Genomic DNA, 8,184 nt, shown 5'->3' with positions numbered 1-8,184 from the left:
TAAAAAGAGATCCGTAGTTACTCATGGAACCGCAATCAACCTCTCCCCGCAGTCAGATCAGCAACCGCAGTCTTTGTCATCAGTTCTTAGACTCAGTCTTTTATCTGTTCTTTGTATAAGTACTTTCTTTTATCCATAGTGCCCTGCGTGGCAACTCAAACAGATTAGGTTGTATGTAATCTTCAAGACTCTATAAATAGAGTCTTCTATTTCTCAATTAAAACACCCCTCTCTTACGCATCTTAAATCTTATCACTTATCTTTCTCTCTACTATCTTATCACATAAATATAATCGTAACTCCTTGTAATCTCTCTTCGGAGCAAGTCTTTCTAGACTTAATCACTAAGTTTGATCTCACTCACTAACTTGGTCTGATTGCAGTCCTTGTTAGGAATCAACTTAAGTGTATACTTGATATATTACTTGTTGTCTTTTCTATTTCCTTATATTTCCGCAACTAATCATCTAACTATCTAACTCTAACTTATATTATTGTTGAGCTTTATGATCCTTTGAGATTAACTTTAATTTCCGCAATATAAACTTGTTCTAACGTTTGTTCAAGTGTGTTTCTCAAGTTTTTCTGTCAACAAATGCCATGCATTCCTAGCTCATGTTGTTGATGAAACGCAAAAAGTTAAAGACCTCGAGAGCATCCCCGAAGTCTGCAACTTTCCCGATGTCTTCCCCGAAGATCTTCCAGGGATTCCTCCCGAGCGCCAAGTCGAGTTTCATATCGACTTAATCCTCGAAGCTACTCCTGTAGCTAAATCTCCATATCGTCTAGCGCCGACAGAAATGCAAGAGTTATCCAGCTAGCTCAATGAGTTGATCAGCAAAGGATTCATAAGACCGTGTTCCTCACCCTTGGGAGCCCCGATCTTATTCGTAAAGAAGAAAGATGGATCCTTTCGGATGTGCATTGACTATCGAGAACTGAACAAGCTTACCATCAAGAACCGCTATCCCTTACCCAGAATCGACGACCTCTTCGATCAACTTCAGGGAGCCAGTTATTTCTCGAAGATAGACCTAAGATCAGGGTACCACTAGGTACGAGTTCACGAGAATGATGTGCCCAAGACAACATTCTGAACTCGTTATGGACACTAAGAGTTTGTAGTAATGCCGTTCGGTCTAACCAACGCACCGGCTGTGTTCATGGATCTGATGAATCGGGTGTGCCGCCCTTTCCTAGACAAGTTCATGATCGTGTTCATTGACGATATACTTGTCTATTCATGGAGCGAAGATGATCATAAACAACACTTGAGGCAAGTGCTAGAAACATTAAGGGTGGAGGAACTATATGCAAAATTCTCAAAGTGTGAGTTCTGGATCAGGAAGGTAACTTTCCTTGGTGACATGGTTAGCGAGGAAGGCATACACGTGGACCCTTCCAAAATAAAAGCGATTGAGAATTGGTCAGCCCCAAAGACACCCAAAAAAATCCATCAATTCTTGGTTCTCGCTGGCTATTATCGCAGGTTTATCCAAAACTTCTCCAAAATCGCTAAGCCTTTAACCACCCTGACACAGAAAGGTGTAACCTTTAGTTGGGGAGAAAAGCAAGACACTGCGTTTCAAACATTGAAGCAGGCCCTATGCAGCGCACCTATCTTGTCCCTGCCTGAAGGGATGGAAGACTTCGTTGTCTACTGTGATGCATCCAATCACGGCCTAGGCTGTGTGCTCATGCAGCGAGGAAAGGTTATCGCTTATGCCTCGAGGCAGCTAAAAACACACGAAGTTAATTACACAACTCACGATCTAGAGCTGGGAGCAGTGGTCTTCGTGTTAAATATCTGGAGACATTATCTCTACGGAACCAAGTGCACAGTGTTCACCGACCATAAGAGCCTACAACATATCTTCGATCAGAAAGAATTAAACATGAGACATCGGCGATGGGTTAAGCTACTCAGTGACTACGAGTGCGAAATACGCTACCATCCCGACAAGGCCAATGTGGTAGCGGATGCCCTCAGCCGAAAAGAGTATTCAGGTCGTAAAGTGAAAGCACTGACAATGACCATCCATTCCCATTTATCCGCATAAATCAGAGAGGCTCAGCTGGAAGCCCTAAAACTAGGAAAATGTCGGATGAAGCCCTGAGAGGAATGGAAAAGAACTTAGAGGTCAAGGGAGACAGAATTTACTATTTCATGAATCGAATCTGGACCCCAAAGTACGGCGGTACAGGGAGGTTCTCGTGAAGGAGGCTCACAAAACTAGATACTCAGTTCACCCAGGTTCAGATAAGATGTATCTGGATCTCAAACAACTCTATTGGTGGCCGAACATGAAGGCAGAAATTTCTACCTTCGTGGGTAAGTGCTTGACTTGCGCCAAGGTGAAGGTGGAATACCAAAAGCCCTCAAGTCTACTTCAACAGCCAGAAATACCTGAGTGGAAGTGGGAAAGGATTACAATGGATTTTATCACTAAGTTACCAAGATCTCCGAGTGGGCACGACGCCATCTGGGTAATTGTCGATCGACTGACTAAATCCGCCCACTTCCTGCCAATCAAAGAAAACTTCAAAATGGAGAGACTCACACGAATCTACATTCGAGAAATAGTTCTCCTTCAAGGGGTGCCTGTATCCATTATCTCCGATCGAGATAGCAGGTTTACCTCGAGGTTCTGGCAATCACTACAGAAGGCTCTTGGAACTAAGCTGGATATGAGCACGGCTTATCATCCGCAGACAGATGGACAGAGTGAGAGAACAATCCAGACATTGGAAGATATGTTGAGAGCCTGCGTCATCCACTTCGGTACGTCGTGGGACACTCATCTACCCTTGCTTGAATTTTCTTACAACAACAGCTACCATACTAGCATCAAGGTTGCGCCGTTTGAAGCCCTCTATGGCCGTAAGTGCAAGGGTCAAGGGTCAAGTCCCCGACAGCACTCTCACGGGTCCTGAAATTATCCGAGAGACGACTGAAAAGATCGTACAAATCCGAGAACGACTAAAAGCATCAAGAGATAGACAAAAGAGCTACGCCGATAAGAGACGAAAACCCTTGGAATTCCAGGTTGGTGACCGTGTCCTTTTGAAGGTCTCACCCTGGAAAGGCATGATACGCTTCGGAAAGCGTGGAAAGCTAAATCCAAGATACATTGGACCATTCGAGATCCTCGCTAGAATCGGTCCCGTAGCATACAAACTCCGTTTACCCCGAGAACTTAGCAACGTACATCCCGTCTTCCACGTGTCGAACCTAAAGAAGTGTCTGTCCGATGAGACACTTGTGATTCCCCTCGATGAGATCGAACTAGACAAGAGCTTACACTTCATAGAGGAACTAGTTGAAATCATGGATCGGGATGTTAAACGAACGAAACAAAGTCGCATCCCGATAGTGAAGGTTCGCTGGAATGCCAAGCGGGGACCTGAATTCACTTGGGAGCGTGAGGACTCAATGAAACAGAAGTACCCTCATCTCTTTCCAAGTTCATGATTTGTATTCTATTCTTGAATTTCGGGACGAAATTCCCTCTAACGGGGGGATGATGTGACAACCTGGAACTTCTATCTTGTTTAACTATTCAATTCAGTCAATGTTAAACTCGTTTCTGTTGTCTTTTAGCACTGTTTAAGGGTTTGTATAAGTGTTCTAAGCTTGAGTACAACCAAGGTTGAGATTAGGGATGAGCTATCAAGTCGTAAAAGTAGCAAATCGGGCCATACACTCCTTTAGGAGGAATGTACGGCCGTACACATGGGTGTACGGCCGTACACTCCCCTCATGGCCGCACACCCAAGGTGGTGGGTCACCCACCCCTATATATATGGGTAGACTTCCTTCCTTCATTCCTTTCTTCCCTTGGCTGCACACTACTCCATTCTCTCTCAAGTTTCTTCAACAGTGAACCCTCCAAGGCTTTAAAAACGTAAGTATTCCATCCTTTAGCTTGTTATACTTGAAAGACCTCTTGATTCAAGCCTTGGTTCATCAAGTTTCATCATGTTCTTCATCCTTTGAAGGAGTACGGCCGCACACCTTCATAAGGGTGGTCGTACACACCTTAAAGGCCCTCCAAAGTGAGAGTTTGACCCCTATCTTCTAGTTGGACATGATCCTAGCCTTGATTCACCTTAAAGTCGACAAATTTGGCATGATCATGAGGGGTGTATGGCCGCACACCCCTTTGTATGGCCGTACACACCTCTTAGGGCCGTAAACCCACTTTGATGATCATTTTAGGCCTCAAACTTGCATTACAACTAAGCATGAGACCTAGAACACTTCCTTAATGCTTCTTAGGACCTTAAAACACCACAACATGCACACTTTTTCATGAGTGTACGGCCGTACACTTACGGGCCGTACACCCATGGCCGTACACACCCTTAGGGTGGTGGTACACCTCCCTCACTCAATCACATATGGTTTTGACACTTAGTTCAAGTGTTTCGAAGTCCTTAGGGTGGTTTCCTATCATGTCTAGTCGTGAAATACCCTAATTTGAATCATATATGTGTTATTACATGTTAAATAGGATCCAATTGTGTTCGAGGCTTCACTTTACACTCATCATCTCACATTGATCTTTCATACAAACCACTCACTCGAGGTGAGTTCATACCCCTACGCTTTTATGATTTTTAAACGTTTTCATGGGGGAATACAAGCCAAATACAAATGATTTGTGAACTAATAAAAAAGGACTTTTAACAAGTATAAAACTTATGCAATTGATACAGACAAACGTTTTCCGTATTTGTACAAAACAGTTAGCTATTTTATCCCTTTTGTACCATGTTGAGCATAAGGGACGTTTTCAACTTACAACCATAATAGCATAGTTTTTCAGACTCAATATTCACACCAACTACACTATATGAATGCAAACTATAATAGGTATAGTTTGGGGTTTTCAATACACAGTTTTTACGAATTCAGAGTTATTCATACTACACATATAAACTATGACTGATTTAGTTTATGATATACACTACTACAAGAGTACAACACTTAATAATTATTTAAGTATAATTATTATCTCATACAGTATACACACATATTTCACTACAGTAGATCACTACAGAACTACACGTAAACAAGTTAATACAGAATTGTGAGACTCTACTTCAAAACTGTACCCTTTAGTGTACTGCATTAAATCCTATCATAGTATAACCAAAGTCTCCTGGAGGGAGAGCGTGAGATTTGTGAATAGATCTATTCGGGATTGACAATCCCACACCTGAACTACTAGCTACAGTTAGGCAGGCATGCCTGGGGTGACAAATGTCATTTAACCAACGCCTGAAGAACGTTGTAAAGGTCACTAGGTCATATCAAGTATGGTTATACGACTCACAATAAGTATAAACTAATCATTTGTTTATGGGGTTTTGTTCTTCAATGGTTTTATTTTAATTAATAAAACTACTATACATACTGGTGTTAGCCAGGGTTTTTAATATTATACATTACTTACAATCTTGGTGGTAGTCAGGGATTTCATACAAGAACTTTCATACAAAACAATACGATACAGCTGGTGGTACCAGGCATACATACAAGTACTTTCAGACTTAAGAACAAAATTCAATAATGAACTTACGAATGGTCTTAGGGTTTAAGACTACTTTTCAGTACTTAAGAAAATATTGGATTTTCTTGGAAACATACAAACATTTCTACAAATTCATTAACAGATTTTCACTACAAAACACCGCTTATGAACTCACCAGCTTTATGCTGATACTCTTTCAAAACTGCTTGTATTCTCAGGAAATCAGTAGACAAGTACCTCTTGGAGTTTCGAGCAATCAGAGCAGTTAAAGTCATGTCGTTATATTTTACTTACACTTTTGATGTAATCAAACAAGACTTAAACAGATGTAAACCTTTTTCATATGTGTATTCAATGTAATGGTTGTGTTTACTATGATTGCTATGATACAGTTGTTGTGACACTACATATAACGTCATCCACCCCCAAACGTTTTCGCCGTTCCGGTTTAGGGGTGTGACATATAGTGGTTCGCCTACTTCGATCCCATGCAGGAGGCGACGACTTTTGTGCACTAGTAGTGAAGTTCCATGAGAATAGGTGATGAAAAATCCACCATGATGAGAAATTTGTAGAGAAAACGATCGAGGGGTGTATGAGCAGAAGCGTGGATGCGACCGACATTTATAATCATTTGTGTAAGTATTTGATCAGAAGATAAATTGAAAATTAAGCCCCGGTCAGTGCAACATCTGATTGGATGACATGGGCAATGGAGGGAGAAAAATGTAGACTAAAAAATCAACCAACAGTCGATAAAGCCGACGAAGCAAAAGGATAGCTGACAAAGGGAGCCAGGGGAATACCAACTGACTAAAGAAAACCAGATGAGTCGTAGGAAAATCAGATTAGCCATGGCTTGAAACTTGCTACTGTTCCTAAGCATGTTGATAATTAATTGTATATATAACTTGTTGTTTTTTTAAATAACATGAACTTTTGATGCATATTCATATTTTTTTATGCATACGCACATTTTAAAAAAAGTGCATTTGCTGATGCATTTTTTTTCAATTCTCTTATATAAACTATATCTAATGTGAATGTGAAATTTAATTTAAAAATTAAATATGGATAAAACGTTCTCTAGTTCCCTCCCTCAAGTTTAGTTATAAGGGAGGGCCGCCTAACGAAAAAATTCATATCTCCTCCACAAGCGTTATATGTATCTTTGTTCTAATGGAAGGCTTCCTATTGACAACAAAAACACGAATGTCGTTGTTGTTATAATTATGATCTATATTTGGGTGATTTAGAAGGGAGTTGATTCGTCAATAATAGTTTTCTTCATAGATAACAATTTGTGATTTAAAATGTTGTATTGTATAATTCTACAAAATATAAATTGTTATGTGCGGAGAAAAACTATTGTGTACGAATTACTTCCCAATTTAGAATTATACAGATAATTGCATCTTTAATTTCAATAGGAGCAATCATTATTTAGCCAACGAGGTCAAATTTTCTACTTTCAAATGACTTATCACTGCATGAAATCAACGCAATAGCGGCGACACACACCATTAGCGGTGACGTGTAAATTTCATGTTGCCTGTCGCCGCTAAAGGTAGAAAAACATGATCCCCGTCAAATGAGATTTGTTAACTCATATCCGTCGATCTGGACCTAATCGAACAGCTGGCAACGAAGATCTCTTAAACTATTAGCGGCGACGTTAATGGCGGTGACAGTGTCGCCGTTAATGCTTCAAAAAAAATCACGATATATTTTCGATCTAGACGATGTCGCCGCTAAAACCCAATTGCCGCCGCCAATAGCTGTTGTCGCTAAAGGTTTTCGCAGATATACCCTTCCTCCATCGCTTTCTGTGTTTTGTCATCATTTTACCCCTCCATCATCGACGTTAACCCTTCCGAAAACGAAATCGATCCAAACCCTCGCATCCTCTATCAGTGGCGACGATAAGGCCTCCATCATCAGTGACAAAAGGTGTAACACAGATGACAATAGTTAGCTGCCAGATTTTCTGTCGGGACACAAGTGCTTCTTCTTATTTTTTTTCGATTTATTTTCTTTGCAGTGACTATCTACTAATTTGGGTGTTTGATTTTATATATTAAGCTTTGTTGACTTCTAATTTCGGGTTGTCATCACCGCCACTACAGCTGCCAGGTTTTCTTCCACCAAAACACCACCACAACACCACCACCATTCTAATTTCTTTCCACCACATGTTCTATTCCATTTCATGAAGTATTTTAATCTAGTTCTTCATATTGTATGCATTATGTATGTATGCAATGTTTATGATGTAAGTATATGAAATAGAATGCATAAATGTATGTAGTGTGTGTATATATGTATGTAATGTGTGTATATATGTATGGAAAAAATGAAAAAAGTAGGGCGCTATAATGGAAAAAATGAAAAAAAGTAGGATGCTATAATGAATATTCAATATGTATAGGAAGTATGTTTAAGCGTATTTGTATGTATAATGTGTGTATATATGTATATAATGTGTATATATATGTATTAAGGGCTTTTTTGGAAAGTAAAATGCTATAATGGAAAAAATGAAAAAAAGGTAGGATGCTATAATGAATATGCAATATGTATAGGAAGTATGTTTAAGTGTAGTTGTATGTATAATGTGTATATATATGTATGTAATGTGTGTATATAT

This window comes from Lactuca virosa, chromosome 6 (genome assembly GCF_052849685.1).
Source record: "Lactuca virosa cultivar CGN04683 chromosome 6, Lactuca_virosa_CGN04683_v6, whole genome shotgun sequence".
In the NCBI taxonomy this organism is placed as follows: domain Eukaryota; kingdom Viridiplantae; phylum Streptophyta; class Magnoliopsida; order Asterales; family Asteraceae; genus Lactuca; species Lactuca virosa.
This window is presented reverse-complemented; position numbering follows the sequence as displayed.